Source organism: Nomascus leucogenys, chromosome 18 (genome assembly GCF_006542625.1).
Source record: "Nomascus leucogenys isolate Asia chromosome 18, Asia_NLE_v1, whole genome shotgun sequence".
NCBI lineage: Eukaryota > Metazoa > Chordata > Mammalia > Primates > Hylobatidae > Nomascus > Nomascus leucogenys.
This window is the reverse complement of record NC_044398.1, coordinates 74,187,545-74,205,109: the sequence shown is the minus strand read 5'-3', so window position 1 is coordinate 74,205,109 and position 17,565 is coordinate 74,187,545.

Below are 17,565 nucleotides of genomic sequence, written 5' to 3'. Positions count from 1 at the left end.
GGGGTAGTGGCAAGAGCTGAAATGGAGCAAAAGGTGAAATTACAATAAATTTAGTTTCAAGATATTATTGGCTTTTATTTGTGATTCTAGAATTAGATGATATCACATTCTATAAAATAGAATGTATGTTCTGCTGGGCATGACAGAATGGTTGGTTTTTGTAAGGTGGGAACAAAGAAACAGAATACTTTTTAAAAAGCAGATTGGTTAACATCAGGCTACTACAGTCACTTTTTTTGTAAGGGTTAAAGCAGAGGGGATTTCCTTATTGCACTGGCTCAGATAGACTGGCTCTTTCTGATCGGTTGCTGTGAATCTCCTGATTTCAGGATAAACTGGACTGTTTGGGGGTCTACTTGCTTCCTTAAAGTTTCAGTTTGATTATATGTCACTTAGCATAGAGTGACTCCATTTTTGGTTTGGTCTGGTTTGCTGGGGCCTAGTATAGAAGGTTAGTCCAAAACAATGGCCCCTCATAAGCTTTTAACAGAGGCTATTTGCCACTCTTCTCTTATTATTGATACTTTGTCCCACATCTAGTGTTACCTCAAATGCATGTGGGTGGACATTCCAGTTCTCATTTAAGCTCTGGGCACACTGCCTCACCAAAACTGAATCATATGATTTAGAGATGTATGTATCAGCAGCATGGTCAGTCTGTGGATTCATAGGTCCTGGAAATGAGCTGAGGCATCTTGGCCAGTAATTCTGGTGTCCCTGGTATCTGGAGAATTATCTAGGGGGTCACACACTTAGCTTCACAGACTCCTTGACTGGTGGAGAGGACCATGACCAGAGGAGGGTCGTAATGGGAACCCTCTAAAGTATATGGGTTTATGGGAGGTATTGTTCAGTTTGTGAGACCCTAGGGAAAAAAGTCAGAAGACAAGGTAGCCTCCTTCAGTAGTGCTTGTACCATTTCTGGTTGCTTTGGCTATGAGGCCAGATGTCATATAAAGTAATATTCAAATACAATCACATGCAAATGAGGCTAGTTAGTAATCAGGAGCAGAGGGATTTATGATCAACCAATGTCATCTGTGGGAAAGACATGGGGAGTAGTTTGGGAGGGCTTTGAATCATGAATAAGGGGTAACATTCAAGACCACTGATTTTTTAAAGATCTTTCTCAGGTAAACTAAATTTGTGATCCCTTATAACATGAATTAACAGGACAATCCTCTTAGCCTTTAGCAGTTACTGGTTTAGATTATTGACTAATTTTCCTGCTCATTCATTACATTTTCTTGATGGAACCAGGCTATCACATACACTGTGTATACATTTAAAAACCTGTGGGCTGAGAGGGGAGAGGTTACTGGTCCCAGCTTCTGCGGTGGCTGTAGAATAGAAAAGTTGCAGCTCAGTGGTTGAGAGAAGAGTCATTAATAGTGGACAGTTCAGAAATTATGGATGCAAACAATTGTCAATTTTTACCAATAGTGAATTTCATTATGGGCATGTTAAGTTGTTTCATTTTTGTAAAGATGTTGTAGAAAAAAAACAGGTTCTTGTCACATGAAAAAGAATAGTTAGGCGCCCAGACACTGAAGGATGAAGGGGAATGGAATGTTTTGGGCGAAAAGGAAAAAGGAAAAATAACTCTCAGCAAAGCAAGAGGGCATCCTGCTAGCAGGTTTCCCACACAGGAACAGGAAAGGCCAGACTCCTTCCTTCTGCAAATGGTCGGAACTTCCCATGGCTCCACCCCATCCTCCCAGTGCACAAACTGGTCAAACATTCTCTGGGGATCCTCCCCCTTATCTTCCTGCTGCATCTATCAAAGAGATAGACAACATTGTCACTACTAAGTCATTACTCAGAAAATAACCCCTTTCAGGGCACTACTGAGAAAATACCCCACCTTATTCAGTGATATTTAGAATACCAGTGAACACTGAGAAAGCATGGGAGTGATAATTCCCCAGCAGATGTTTCTTAAGTGGGAATGTTATAAATGTCTCATGTGTGTTTGTGTGTGTGTGTGTGTGAGTGTGTGTGTGTGTGTGTGTTATTGGGAAGCAGGAGAAAGAAGAAGGTCAGGAAGATACATTCTTACCGTTTGTCAAAAACCCTAGGAGGACTACCCTTTGTGGATTTATCCAACCATAGTCTGAAAGACCGAATTCAATGTAGTCAGAGACATTGCTGAGGAGTCTGAGCCACACCGACCATAAGCAACATTTCCTGGAGGAATTTAATATTAATTGAAAATGACAAATTATAAAAAGCCTGAGGCACTGATCCCCTCACTGTCTAGGAGAGGAGTAGGGCAATTTACCTAGGTGCAAATGCACCATAAATAACTGCATAGCTGCAATCCAGCTGAATTAATTTACATTTAAATATCTGAGAGGTGGTCAAAACTGCCTCTGGGAAAACAGAATAGCAGTATTAAAACTTGTAGTGTGTTCTGTATTTTGGAAAGTAGGATATCCTTGAGCATGAAGATTATTGAAGAAAACAGGGCCAGTTATTGTTTACTTCAGAGAGAGGGCCAGTGCAATGGACTTGTGGTTCTTTTTGCTTATTAACAGAAAAGATACATTTTACAGAGTTTGGCTTTATGAATGTGTGTGTGTGTGTGTGTGTGTGTAGAGACAGAGAAAGAGAGAAAATATGTATATACATATATATAGAGAGAGAGAGAAAGAAAATACATATGGAGAGAGTGAGTATATATGGAGAGAGAGAGAGAGACAGAGAGAGTATATACGGAGAGAAAGAGAGAAGAGAGGCCAAACTCTGTAAAATGTTTGAAGAGGTTTATTCTGAGCAAATTATGAGTGATCATCACCAGGGTACAGTCTCAAGAAATCCTGAGAACATGTGGTTGGGTTACAACTTGGTTTTATACATTTTATGGAGACAGAGGTTACAGGCAAAGACATATATCAATACAAGTAGGTATACATTGGTTTGGCCATAAAGGCTGGATATCTTGGGGACAGGATGGAGGGGCTACAGTCGGGGGGAAGTCACAGGTGGATTGGTAGATTTAAAGTTTAAAGATTTTCTGATGGGCAGTTCGTTGAAAGAGTTAAGCTTTGCCTAAAGTTAAAATCAATAGAAAGAAATTCTTCAGTTAAGATAAGGGGAGTTGTAGAAGCCAAGGTTCTTGTTATGTAGTTGGAACCTCTAAATAGCAGGCTTCAGAGGGAATACTTGGTAAATGTATCTTACCTGACCTTAAAAGGTGTCAGACTCTTAGTTAAATTTCTCCTGGATCTGGAAAAGACCTAGAAAGGGAAGGAGATTCTCCACAGATCTACAGATACAAATTTCCCCCACAACAGATGGTTTTTCCAGGGTCATTTCAAAAAATGCCAAAGACACATATTTTGGGGTAAAATACTTTCCTTGAGAGCCTGCTATCTATCACATGATGTTATACCAGAGTCAGGTTGGAATTTGGTATCTTATTGACACAAAAAATCTGTTTTTGTCAGTCTTATAATCTCTATTTCAATGTTAATGTTCGTCAGTTTTGCCTAAACTCCAAAAGGGAGCGGATATAATGAGGTGCCTCTGACCTCTCTTTCTCTCATGGTTGGACAATCAGTTTCTCAGGTTTCCCTTGGCCCAGAAAAGGTCTCTTCAGTTGGTTGGGGGGCTTTGGGTTTTATTTTTGCTTGATATTCGTGTGTGTGTGTGTGTGTGTGTGTGTGTGTGTGTGTGTATGTGTATGTGTGTGCATGTGTGTGTGTGTATTTATACACACCAGAAGTCTCCAGCTTTTACCATTTCTTCCTGAATGTCAACCCCAACCTCTCACCTTGTAGTCTGGTGTGTCATAGGAGGTGATAGAGTCAATAACTTGCTCTTATATTCTGCCTGCATTCCTCTGTCTCTGTCTTCTCCACCTCCTTGAGGCTGAACCCTCTGATGGCTCTAACTTGCTGGTTCATGGCAGCCCTAGTCCTTGAGTCAAAGCTGGCAGAAGGAGGATGTATCCTAATTGCCTGTGCCATCTTTTCTTCTCCTGTCTGTTGAAAATATTTCTGGACAGAGTGGAGCTCCATCCTAGGAATCAGAAGAAGGATAATCTATCAGAGTTAATGTTGAGGGGAAAACTCAGCCAGTGTAATGAATATGAACTATACAAATGAAGTGGGAAGAAGACAAGGGATGGTGGATCTCAGAGCTGACATGATAACTAAGTTTGTCCAGTCTGAAGGAAGACTAAGAGATGGAGGTAGGGAGACAGTTGCTTTGAAGCATATGTCAGCGACCAAGTGATGTCTTATGTCTGGAGCTTGAGCCTTTCGAAGCATGACATTTAGAGATAAACCATACTATTTCCTCATTTTTTTGGATCTTCCTGACTCCCCTATGTAGTCCCATCTAATCTCAAATGTGGCTACTCATCTCTACCTGCGACCACTCAGCTCTACCTGTGACCACTCTCCTAAACTTCTGATTCCAGTTGTGTGCCCTCTAGGCCATGGTAGATACTGCCTTAATTTTAAGATAATGCTATTTTTGCTTCCTGGACCATTGGCTTCCATTATATTATACTATTTTGGTAGCCAGCCCTTCCATGCTGTGTTCTCTACCTGCTGTATAGTTAAATTTCCAAGTATTTTTGTGTTTCTTGAGTTTCTCATTTGGAGACTGGCCTTTAATAACTAATATTTCTTGGCATGGCTTACATGTTTGTAACTCCTTTATACACTTGTTCCTTTATATTCATGCTGATTTATTGAACTGTAGGCTCTGCTTCACTTTTTATTCTTAAATGTAACACACTTTTCTCCTTATAGTGATTGATCTCCTGGCTGTGGCCACATCCAGATTCTTAAAACCACTTTGGTTCCATCCTTGTTACTTAGCCCTACTACTATACTATATCCCAGTTACAGATGACAGTTAGTTACTCTGCTTATCTGTACATTGAGTGGGGAGGTGATAGAAAGTACAGAGGAAACTCACAAAGTATCCATCTACCAGAAGTAGAACCAAGCCTCATGGAACCAAGAAAGTGAGAGGTACTATCTGTCTTTTATTGTGGCTCTATGGTCTATCATTTCTACTTCTCTCTGCATGCCTTCAGCATTTTTTTTCACACTACCTTTTTTAATAAGTCTGTGTTTCCTGTCATAACTTTAGTCTATCATAGAGTGGCCTATTGTTTGTTTCCCACTGGAGGGATTGTCCACTCCTGATCCAACAAGAGATGGCCAAAGAGAGATCTCTGTGGTAAAACATGGCTGCTCAAGCCCCCCACTTTAGCAGAAGCCGTGAGTAAGGTTGACTTCCAAAAAAAGGCCAGGGATTCAGCATGTTCCCCAAGCATATCTAATATAATTAACTAAGAATTTGACTGAAAACCAGTCAATTCAATGGCCATGCATGGATGGGTTGATAATATTTTTAAAAAGCCAACTAGGTACTGCAAAGTGACATAGGTGGTGTTAAATAATCAGAGACAAGCGATTGAAACAAATCAGGTATGAGAAGTCGGCAGAGAAATATATGCTAAAGGGAGGTAAGACATTAATGAAATTTAAACAGAGTGGAAAATGTGAATAAACTTGATTTGATGACTCAATTAATACTAAAAATATCCTGCAAGAACATATAAGGGCAAGGAAGCCATTTTGAGTTTATATGGAAATTTTTTTCTAACTATTGAAAAGTATGTCTATGGTTTTGTAGTGTTCTATTAAAATTTCATTAAGAAACTAATTAGAGAATTATAATTACTATCGATTAATTCTCCTTTATTGAAAGAGCAGAAAAGCATATTGGATATGATTATGTGGAGAAGATTAATAGAACCATATGTGGGTAAGCAGATCTGGAGAAGGGCAGCCTGTACTAAAGCACTGATTCTCCCAACCTCCTGTGTCCTCCAAGGACAGTAGGTCTACATAAAGAGTAGTTAGTCCCTCATATTTCCAGCATCATTATCTCTGAGAAGCTGGGAGCTTCTTTAAGCTGCTGTCAGTGACAGATTGTGGGCAGCCATGGAACAGAGCAAGTGAGGAGTGCCATGCAGGATCAGTGTCTGTCACCTGAAAGCCAGACCAGCCAGGAAGGCAGAAACACAATGGGAGTCTAAGTATGTTAGACTGTCAGGAGGCAATAAATTTAGTTGGGAAGAGCACAGATGTCAGACTAGGGTTTGAATTCTAGCCAGCACTTTTAGGGTGGACTTGGGCATACTGCTTCATCTCTAACCTTCTGCTTCCTCAGCTATCAAATGTGGGACAGTAATTCTTACTTAATAGGATAGTTGTTGGGTTGTTGATAAGATATAGATAAAATGCCTAGCCCCGTGTCTGACATGATGGGCTTATAATAAGCGGTAGTTATTATTACTTAATGCAGATGAAAGAAACAGGCAGAAAATGGGATCTGGGGTGGAATATAGCACCCTGTTGTTCATCTGAAAAGGATTCAGTATTTTCCTGGTACATGTTGATAAAGCATGGCAAAATGATTCAAGGAACTGTAAGTATATGGAGCTAGTTTACTGTAATGAAAAGAGAGCTAGGTCATTTGGAGTGACTTCAAATTTTTGCAGTTGGCAAAAAAATTGCTGCACTATTTTCTCTATCCCCTCACTTAGTCATTGTCTAAAAAAATCTGAGACCCCTTTGAGCCCTTTCTTTTCCTTTCAACATGAAGAAGCATCTCATAAATAGATTCTATTGTGACTTTCCCTAGACTGACCCCTCTCTCTCCAACCTTTTCCTTTTGTCATGAATCCAAAATGTTAGTGCAAAACTTTCTTCTTTAAATTATCTTTTAAATCCTTCATTTCAAATTTCTGCATCAATATTCTGTTGCTCTTGGTATCAGATTCCTATTTCTTTCAAAGTATCAAGATGCCTAAGCTTTCAGCAATATTGCTATTTCAAAAGAAATTATAAGTAATATCATTTGAATGTAAATCACAGACAACCTGACAGTTTAATCACATCCCCCAATAATTAAGAATCTGTTATCTAAGAACAATATTATTTTACTTTACTATAATACCATTTTCCACTCAAGAAATTTAACATTAATACAATTATATTTTCTAATGTAAAGTTCATATTCAAATTTTCTTAATCACCCCTGGAGTATTCTTTATAGTTTTGTTTGTTTGCTTTGTATCCTGGATGCAATCAACAATCACTTATTGCATTTGGTTTTCCTGGCATTGGTACAGCACTTCTAAAAACCCATAGCATGACAATCGTTTTCTTCTCTTACCTTCGTTTTGAAAGCCAGCGAGGTAGAAGCCTACTCTACTTGCTCACGATTGTGACCCTGAAATTCTTATTTTATAAATTCTATAAATATATAATAAGAAATGCTATACACTAAGTTTTTTTAAAATTAGAAATGCTTCTAAGGAGGTTGGGTCATTCTAGAAACCTCAAGGCCCAAGACTCCTTTGGAGGAGAATATTTCTAAATCATTTGATCTCCAAGAGATATTTCAATTGGGCTTGTAGGAAAAGGGTAAAGAGAGTTCTCACATCAGGTAGAATGGTCTTTTCTTGAGAATTGTTTATTTTCCTAGGAGCCTGGATTGTTGAAGATTTAGCACCTGCTCAATATTCAGCAATTGCCAAATAGACCTCTAAGATAAGCTAATATTTTCAGTCAAAGATGGTGACCTAACCAATAAAAGAACTAGACCTCACTAGTATTATCAGCAATGTTGTAATTATAAAATGATAATTGCCAACATATAATATGAAAAAAGTTATGATTAATAATTACAGGATTGTTGTGTACATCCACATTGTAGTATCCTTTTTAGTCTTTCAAAGAATGCTATCATTACTTCCAATATTTCATCACTCTAGGTTGTAATGAGACATTTTTTTCTTCTTGCCTAATTTAAGGTCTATGAGAGAAACTCTGGAGTGCTCAACATTGCTTTAGGGTTTAATAAATATTCAAAGTCATTGCAAATGAGTTTAACATTGGACAGTAGAAAAGTTACATGAAGCTAGTATTTAAATACTTCATCAGCTAAAATTAGTGGACTGACAAATTGTTTCTTAAGTGATGCACTTTTAAGAACAGTTTCAAGAGCTATCAGTTTCTCTATAGCAGCCTCTGACATTAAGTGTGAAGATTATGTAGGAAGTAGAAGAGTTACTATTTGTTTTTATCTTGACATGGCCTTCCCCCTAGGATTCATTATTTTTCTTTTTGTGTTATAGGTTTTATCTCAGTTGCTTTTACTTCCAGGTTAGCATCCCTAGAATAAACAGAAGAATAAGGCGACGGTGGTTGATTTGACTTGATACTGAGAGCTTTGAACTTTTTGGTTGTTGGAGTAAGATTTTCATGAAATTGACAACACTGACCCTGTTCCCTTCCCTTCCCCTATGGTGGGCAGAGAATATGAAAGAAGCAAAGAACAAGAATGCGCTGTCACTCTTGTGCTTTGGATTCAGGTTATTTCAGCTTGATTCCAGAACATTTCAGAAAATGAAGTCTTTAGGCCCAAACTTGTAAGGTGAAATTGTGATTCTTTATGTGACATTGTTTACTATCTTCCTCTCATTTTCTGCATCGTCCCTCTCTCCCACTCAAGTGTTGCCAAGAAATTTCAAATATTTTCTTTTGAGTAGAGCACAGTGGTAAGATGGTATGCAAAGACTACAGGGCAAGTTTTTCTGGGGGATGCTATTGATTTTACTTGAAGATTTTGGGGAAAAGTTAATAAATTAGTAATATTATTTAAATTATTATGTAATATTACAACAAATAAATGTATGTTAATACGATGCAAAATTCACATGATTTTTAAGAATAAGAACAAGACTTTATGCATTTTTTTTCTTTTTTGCTTTTGATAGAAATATCCTTTGGTATTTGGGTTATAGGTAGCAGTTGTAAGAGCTTTAGGTCCAAATCTAGATAAAAGCCAGCTTTTAAATTGCCAAGGAAATTTTTTCATTAACATGTCTAACTTTTATCTGTATGTAATAAAGCTTCTTCTAACTTCCCATGTCACAATTTGGATTCCTCAGTAAGCAGATTCTAAGAGGGAGTAGCTTTGTCTTGCTTCATTTAATTCCAGCCAGACTTTTGCATTTAAGGTCTCTTGAGCCACTGACTTGTATATGGCCACACAGTAAACAAAGCTGCACTTCCACAGGCTGTAGATGACACAGGTTCTCAGAGGAGGACTGTGGATGGAAAGGAAATAACTGACAACTTCAATGTAGGCAGCCTTGTGAAATTGGCATAGACTGTCCCAAAGTAACTGTTTTGGAGAAGAAAACATTCATTTAGACATAAAAGTTCAAACATGCTTATTAAAATTTAGTCTTACAACTTATATTTCCTTATATCTCTCTGGGATGACAGTGGAGTGGAGTAATACCTTTTTATGAAAGCAAGCAAAATCTCCTTTTCGGTTTGAACCCCCAAATAGCTTTGTACTAACTCAGCACCAGTAATGGCATACCTCAGTTAGGCTATGATTTTCCTTCTCAGTATGCTTGGAAAACTGTGAGTTGTGCCACATTATACATTGCAGGTTTGAAATGTTTTTTTCCCCCATTATGAATAGCCAAATAGCATCCAAATACTCATAAGTCAACATTAACTATGTAGCCTAATGTTCTATATTCTAGAATATGATTACAGAGTAAAATGTTTCCTTCTCCTCACCATTATGTAACAAGCAAAATTAGAAAGTATAAGATGTACCTGAATGCACAAATGAGCCATGTCTAGCTTAATGTGAGTCTTTGCTCTGGCTAACCCCATCTCAGCTGTTTGTGTTGAGCATTCAGATGGTTGTGAGTTATAATTTCTATGTTTTTGAATCAGGGACAGGGCACCTTTGTGTATTATGTTTCTTTTCCTCCCAGACTGAGACTGCAAGTCTCTATTCTTTCACAACTCTCTGGGCAACGCTCCCTTGAATAATACTGGTACAGAGTAACATGTCACATGGCTGGCTCTAATTTTTCAGCTCATCACTGTATTCTCTCCAGCAGGATGAGGCCTGCTTGCCAGTTTCATTACATTTAGCCTTGGGATTGGGCTAGTTGCTGTTCATACTTTCAGACAAACTCCTTTGGACAGTCTGACCCTCAAATGATTCTCCTATTGTTTCCATTACCAAAGAGGTTCCATGACCCGCTTCTCCATTTTGGACCACTTTATTTGATTTTCTGGCTTTCTGGAATGGAACTTGAATTGCCATAATCCTTTTGTGGATTGTTCATTATTTGTCAGCCACTATTGAAGTCAGTACTCTGCCTACTCCTGTTCCCCACCCCACATGTTTAGGTTAGCCTCCCTTTCACTCTTAGGCTGCTATAAGGCACAAGCTATGTGACATTATATGTTTACTGTGGAAACTAACACTGTTGTTAAATGGAACATTAACATGTTCCTTAAGATACTCGACAAAAATTAGAACTTGGAGCAGGATTTCTTCATAATGTAAAACTACATTGTATTTATTTGTTTCTGGTCTTGGTTTACATTAAGACCCTTAGCACAGAGACCAAGATATTCTCTCACTATCTCTCATTTTATCTGAAGTGGATATTGAATTTGACTTGGGAAACTTCCAGTCTTAGATGGCTCAAGTAAGAACCTGGAAATCCAAAGTCAGGTAACTAGTTAATGATTCTCTGAGAATCCCGGAAATATTGGATTTTAGATTATCCTCCTTCTCCTTCCCTCCCCAATGAGGTAAAGCCAGGAATAAACCAAAAAATATCAGAGCACTGTTTTTATCCATAAAGGGGTAATATGATCATTGGAAAAAATGTGAAAATGACATCCTCATAATAACAGAAGTAAAAACAACTATCGATTATTATTAATCACTCCTGCAACCACCACTGTTACCATGTAATAAATCCCTACTCTATAGATGCTTTAAGCTCATCCCCTCATTTAACCTTGCAAAGAAGGGATTATTATCCTCATTTTACATGGAAAGTAAATTGAGACTTAGAGAGATGACATAAATTGTCTAAGATCACATAGCTAAGTGGCTGAGCCAAAAACTAAAGCTAGATTGTTTGATTTTTTAAAAGATCTATGTTTTAGCAATTATACCAGGATGACTCTCATCGGCTATAAATTTGTTCAAAGATTGCATCTGCCAGTCTTTATATACACAAATAAAATAAAATGAAACAAATTTTCTGGTAAATTGGAAAGCTGATTTCAACCTAGGTCCTGATTTCCCTTATTAGTTCCATTTTTCCTTTTTCGCTTATACAGATGTTGGCAATTTTTGCATGTAGCTACCCAAATTGACCAGCAAATTTCTTCAGTGAATTGCATGCATTGCTCAGGCCAGCCATGACTGCTGGACTGGCTCTCTGTGGCCAAGTAGCTCTGAAGATTATGAGCTGCATGGCTGACTGAGGGAGCCATTCCAATCTGACAGATCTGTTTGCCTTTTGCTTTTAGACCTGATCCTTGTCTTAGTATGACTGTCAGTGTCAAATTCCAAAGATCAAAAAAAAATTGTCATTAGCTTAAACTTTTCAGACAATAACAGCAATTGTCTTACTGTATTAAGTCACTTGGCTTACTTTCTAAGATGAAGTCAAGGGTGCAGAAAGTAAACCAAGAAACAGGCCTACATCTCTCTGAGTCTTTTTTTTTTTTTTTTTTTGAGACGGAGTCTCGCTCTGTCACCCAGGCTGGAGTGCGGTGGCGCGATCTCCGCTCACTGCAAGCTCCGCCTCCCGGGTTCACGCCATTCTCCTGCCTCAGTCTCTCCGAGTAGCTGGGACTACAGGCGCCCGCCACCACGCCCGGCTAATTTTTTTTTGTATTTTTAGTAGAGACGGGGTTTCACTGTGGTCTCAATCTCCTGACCTCGTGATCCACCCGCCTCGGCCTCCCGAAGTGCTGGGATTACAAGCGTGAGCCACCGCGCCCGGCGCTCTGAGCCTTTTCGTACTGAGAATGACATATTTACCCTTTCTTACTCAGCGTTCCGAGTTTCTGGGTTTTTTTTCCAAGAAGCAAATAGATGAGTAGACCAAGTGTTGATGGTAAAGATGTTGTTTATTACTTAAAACTAGTCTGTTTTCTTCTAAAACAGAAGAAGCCTTAGAAGATCTCTGTCTTTCCCTTTTTGTGTATGCAGGCTCAAACTTATTCTTTAACACGTGCTATATTCTTGCCCTTTGTTCTCCTTGTTCTATATTCCAAACTCCTCCCTAAAGTCTTCCCCAGATCTTCTTTCAGAAGTAGCTCACTAGGAATTACTCTTTGCTTCACTTTAATAAACTTTCTATTTTAAAATCAATTGTTATAAGGGTGAGATTCAAGTGCCAGGGCAACTGTGAGTGGAATAAGTGTGGTGCTATTTAATCTCAGCTGTTAGCTCTGTTTGGTCTGATTTCCACTATGTTATTAGCTCTTTTTACTCTTGTGGTTAAAAGATTGCAAACCATTTCACTGTCCTACCTTTTCCTACTCTTGTTTGCCTCTCTTCCTTCTCAAGATCTAATGTTCCTGCACTCTGCTAAGTTTACAAATGTAATTTGTTTTCTGTAACACTAGTTCGCTTTCATTCCTTTTCCTTCATTCTATGTCAGATTCTTCCTTGTATCAATGTGTTCCACTCAAGAGAAACTGATTTCAAAGCTCAGTTTCTCAGTTCAGATCAGAAAAGGAGTTTAATTATCATTGACAAACTCTTCTGTGTGATACCTATTAGGTAACTGGAGAAGATTCGTCCCATGAATTTAGATTGGTCCAAATGCATAGATTCTCTGTGTAATCTCTTCTTATTTCCAGTAACTAAAAAACACAGAAATGCTTCCAGGTGGCTGAGTGGAAGTATACCTAAAATTTCTGCCTAATGATAAGGAGAGTGTTTTAGCATTGTATGAACTACCATAATGTAGAAAATGACCAGAGGAAACTGAGGTGTGTCTGGATGAATTAACACCAAATTTGAATTAATAAATCGGTTTTGAGAAAGAATACTGCTAGTAAATTTATCGTGTTGTTGTTGTTGTTTTTTTTTTTTGAGATGGAGTCTCGCTCCGTCGCCCAGGATGGAGTGCAGTGGCAGGATCTCGGCTCACTGCAAGCTCCGCCTCCCGGGTTCACGCCATTCTCCTGCCTCAGCCTTTCGAGTAGCTGGGACTACAGGTGCCCATCACCATGCCCAGCTAAGTTTTTTTGTAATTTTTTTTTTAGTGGAGACGGAGTTTCACCTTGTTAGCCACGATGGTCTCAATCTCCTGACCTCATGATCCGCCCTCCTTGGCCTCCTAAAGTGCTGGGATTACAGGCCTGAGCCACCATGCCTGGCCCTTAAGTTTATCTTCTAAGAAAAAAAATTAAGAAAAAAAAATGTGTCACATATAATGGATCTCAGAGACCTATTTAGAATCAGAATCATGGAGCCTAACAGCTGGAGAGCTGCTGAGGGAGCATCTATTTCAACTTCTCATTTTGTGGATTAGAATACTGATGTTAGACAGGTGAAATAATTTTTTTCAAGACTAGCTGACTGTTTGGTGTCAGAGTTCAGACTGATGTTTTCTGAGTATAATATTCACAGTCTATATATCTTACCAAGGCCAGATAATAAATATGCTTCCATATGAAGCCACTCAGCACCTTTTAAAAGGCTTTTAAATAGCTTCCAAGGATTTTGGAAACTTTCAAGTGAATTGAAGTCCCTGCAGCTAAATAGCCATAAATCTGGACAGTATAGACTGAGATCCCTTCCATAGACCTTGATATCCCAGAAGGTAAAAATTACTGTCTTTGGTCTTTGCTGTTGGATAACAGGCCTTAGAAAAGGAATATAGAATATAAATTTTTATGGGATTCATGAAGATATGTCTTAGGATGGATTCTTCCATAAGCAGATCCTGAGGCAATGATATCAGTGAAAATAATTTATTTGAGAGATGATTCCAGGAAGCACTGGTTGGAAAAGGAGGATGTGAGCTGAGAAAGAATATCTAATCACTACAGGCAACTATGGCTCAGTGCTTGATGGGGACCTCTGAAAGGCAATGTAGAGTATGCATCAGAGTTGTTCCACCCAAGGGAATCTAGTCTATTTATTTATTAACTTCTGTGTGTGATTGAGGGTTTCTCCTGGGAGTGAGCTGTTTGAGTCTGCCCTGGGAAAGGGCTGCATTCTAGTTTCTATGGCCAAAGAAAGCCTTCAGTCAGAGAATTGTGGACAATTACATTAAGAAACCATTGGCGTGCATTGGTATGGTGAGTATTGAGGGGATGTGGGTGGGTATGGATCAATATCTTTCTACACAGGGAACATAAACAGTGATGGGAATGGGGAATGAAACATATAAACTCAATGTATTGGATCAACCAAATGCATTTTGAATCTATTTTATTTTCCCCATATTTTTAGGAGAGAGCATGGGTTTTTTAGTTAGTCTATAAAACTGGCTTATCTTGATAAGGGAGATTTTGTGAATTTTCTGTAGAATTTATTATATGATATTGAAGCTGACTGTTACCCTCCGTGGGCATTATTGTAGGGTATCCCCAAATATTCATAGCAAATGTTTGATAAGAACTTGTGTAGACTTTCTTCTTTGAGAAACATTCCGGGTCTGAGGGGTAAAGGGTCAGAAGAGTTATGATTGGGAACTGACAAAGGGATACCTAGAGAGATTGACAACTGAAAATCACTGAGTGTTTTGGTTATATTGAATTATATGTATTAATATTTGAGTTGAAGTTAACAAATAAATGTTAAGAGGCTGTACAATCTACTGCAAAATAATATTTTGAGAAATTCCTTGGCATGGTTAATATTTCAAAAACTTATTTTTTTCCATCAATGTGGGGATTTGAAGACATCAAAAGCAGATGGGGAAGCAAAACAATGCAGGGTCTAAGGAACAATTTGAGAGCTAAGTAGATTTAAGTACTCAGAACAGTGCATTAAATTACAGCAAATTATCTTTTTATTTGTTATTTTTCTTAAAGACATGGAATAAAAGAAAGATGTGGTTTTCTCCATAGCACATTTTTGAAGTATTTTATCATAACTTTTCCCTGGGCTTTTGTAGTGTTAAACGACTGCATCATACCTGCTTGGAGTATGTTGAAATTCATGTTTGTTTAACTGTGTTGTCATATGTAATGTAAAGTAGACACCCAAGGCAACTAAATGTATAATTCAGATGTCACAGTCATTTATTTCATCAATGTGAAGATGGTAGAGAAAATGTGTACATGTAACTTACTATTAAAAATAGTTCTGGTCTATAAAAAAAGAATGCAAGGAGATAGCCAAGGAATGGTGGCTACCTAAATCTGAATGTTCCAACATATCCTCTAAAAGCTATGCAAATCAACAAAAATAACAACTAAAGCCACGCAAATCCTATTCTTCCACATGACAATAAACTAGAATACAATACGCAGTTCAATCTCTTATAAGTAAAGAAAAAAATACCAATTTTCAGTAGAGCTATTTTTCAACTTCCCACCTCAAGATTTCCAGAGAGCAAAGTGCAGGAAAACTGAACTTTAAGAGAGAACTTTAAGGCAATACTTAGGGGGAGATGAGAGTAAAAGGCAAGGAAAAAGAACTCTTTGGAAAATGCACAGTAAAAGGAAAAAGAAGGAAAAAGGAAAAACTTAGAATACAGGGATAAATAATAATGTTTTTTAAATGCAACCTTTCCCCAATTTATCCCTACACTAAAAAGTCATCTGCTTTGCTTCACTGACATAAGAGAATTATCTGCAACTAGGAATCTTGTAAGCCTCCCAAATTGTCGTTCCTGGCTACTAAATGCAGAGATGCAAGCATACTTTATCTGTACTAAGAAGAAAACAGAGAATTAGAATCAAAACATTTCATATGATGAGAATTATCTCTAAAAGAAAAATCAACCACAAAACAGAAAATTGTCGTGTAACTCTACAAACTAAATTAAATATTCTCAAATAAACATTTGGCAATATAAAAAATGTGCCTTAAATCAATTTTCTAAGAGGAGATGTGGGAAAAAATGGATGAAATGAAATGAGAACTTATTTATTCCATTCAGAAAAGAAAGACAAAAAAAGAGACGAAATAATGTGTCAATGAAGATTAAATTAGGTAAAATATAATAAGGGTTAATGCAGAATGGCAGAGAAATAACCGAAAGAATGAAAGCGCAATAAAGAATGAAAGAAAAAGGGTCATAAGAAAGTGTTTGAAATGAAACATAGGCAAAGATCCAATATATGATTAACTGAAGTCTCAAAGGTGAAAAACAAAGGAATGAAACAGAACTAACATTTAAAGCAATAATCTAAGATAATATTTCAGAAATAAAAGAAAACATATTTACATATTGAAAGGGCCTACCTGGGAAAACTGACATCGAAAGAGTACTTGGAAAAATTGATATCAAATGATTTAATCTGAGGCATAGTCTAGTGAAATTTTTGGACTTTAAAGTCCCAGTATCCTCAGACAAAAATATCTAATGACTTACAAAGTCAAGAGACTTAAAGAAAAGCAACAATGAAGCAGTAGTTTCAAGACACTTAATTAAGGAAAGTGTGAGCCAAGGATTTTATATCCAGCCGAGATGGACTTCAAATATCAAGATGAAAAGAAAAAGCCATTTTAAACATGCAAGAACTCAAGGAATTCTTAGCAAATGCTGAGAAAATATACAGTAAATACTATATATAGTATTTAGAACATAAAGTAATCTGACAGCGTTGAGACCAAATATATGTCATATCAATAAATATGAATGAGCTTAATTCATTTATTAAAATAAAAATTATTTTCAGCTTTGCTCACAAAGCAAGATCCAACTAAATGATTTATAAAAGGGACACATGTAAACCAAAGCGATTCAGAAATGCTGAAATAAAGGGATGAGTGCACGCATAACAGGAGGCAGGAAACAATGAGAAAACAGCATACAAATATTTCTGCAAGACCTCCATGTTTTCACAAGGAAACATCAGACAAACTCAAACTGAGAAACATTTTACCAAATAACTGGCCTGTACTCTTCAAAATTTTCACAAATGTCAAGGTAATGGTAAACAACAAAGACAGACTCAGGAATTGTCCGGATTAAAGAAAACTAAAGAGACTTGGTAACTAAATGGAATGTGGGATCCTGGATTAGACTCTGTACCAGAGTCCAATGTATACATAAATATAAATATATATATTTACTACAAAGGATATTATTGTGGTAATTGGCAAAATATTAATAAGGCTTATTATAGATTAATAACATTGGATAAATACTAATTTCTTGATATTTATATTTTTAGTATGATTATATAAGTGAAATGTCCTTGTTCTTAGAAAACGCACATTAAAGTATTTAGGGTTAAAAAGACGTAATATCTGCAACTTACTGCCAAATGGCTCTGAAAAATTAAGTGTGTATACGTGTGTGTGTGTGTGTGTAGGTAAATGTCTAACAGTTTTTTGTACTCTTCTTGCAATATTTTATAAATCTGAAATGATTTCAAAGTAAAAAGTAACAACAGTAACATTCAAAGGCGGGCTACAAATTAATCATGTTATGGATTTGTTGCCCCTGGAAGAATTTGAGAAAATTATCTGCAGGCTTTACTGGATTAGAAA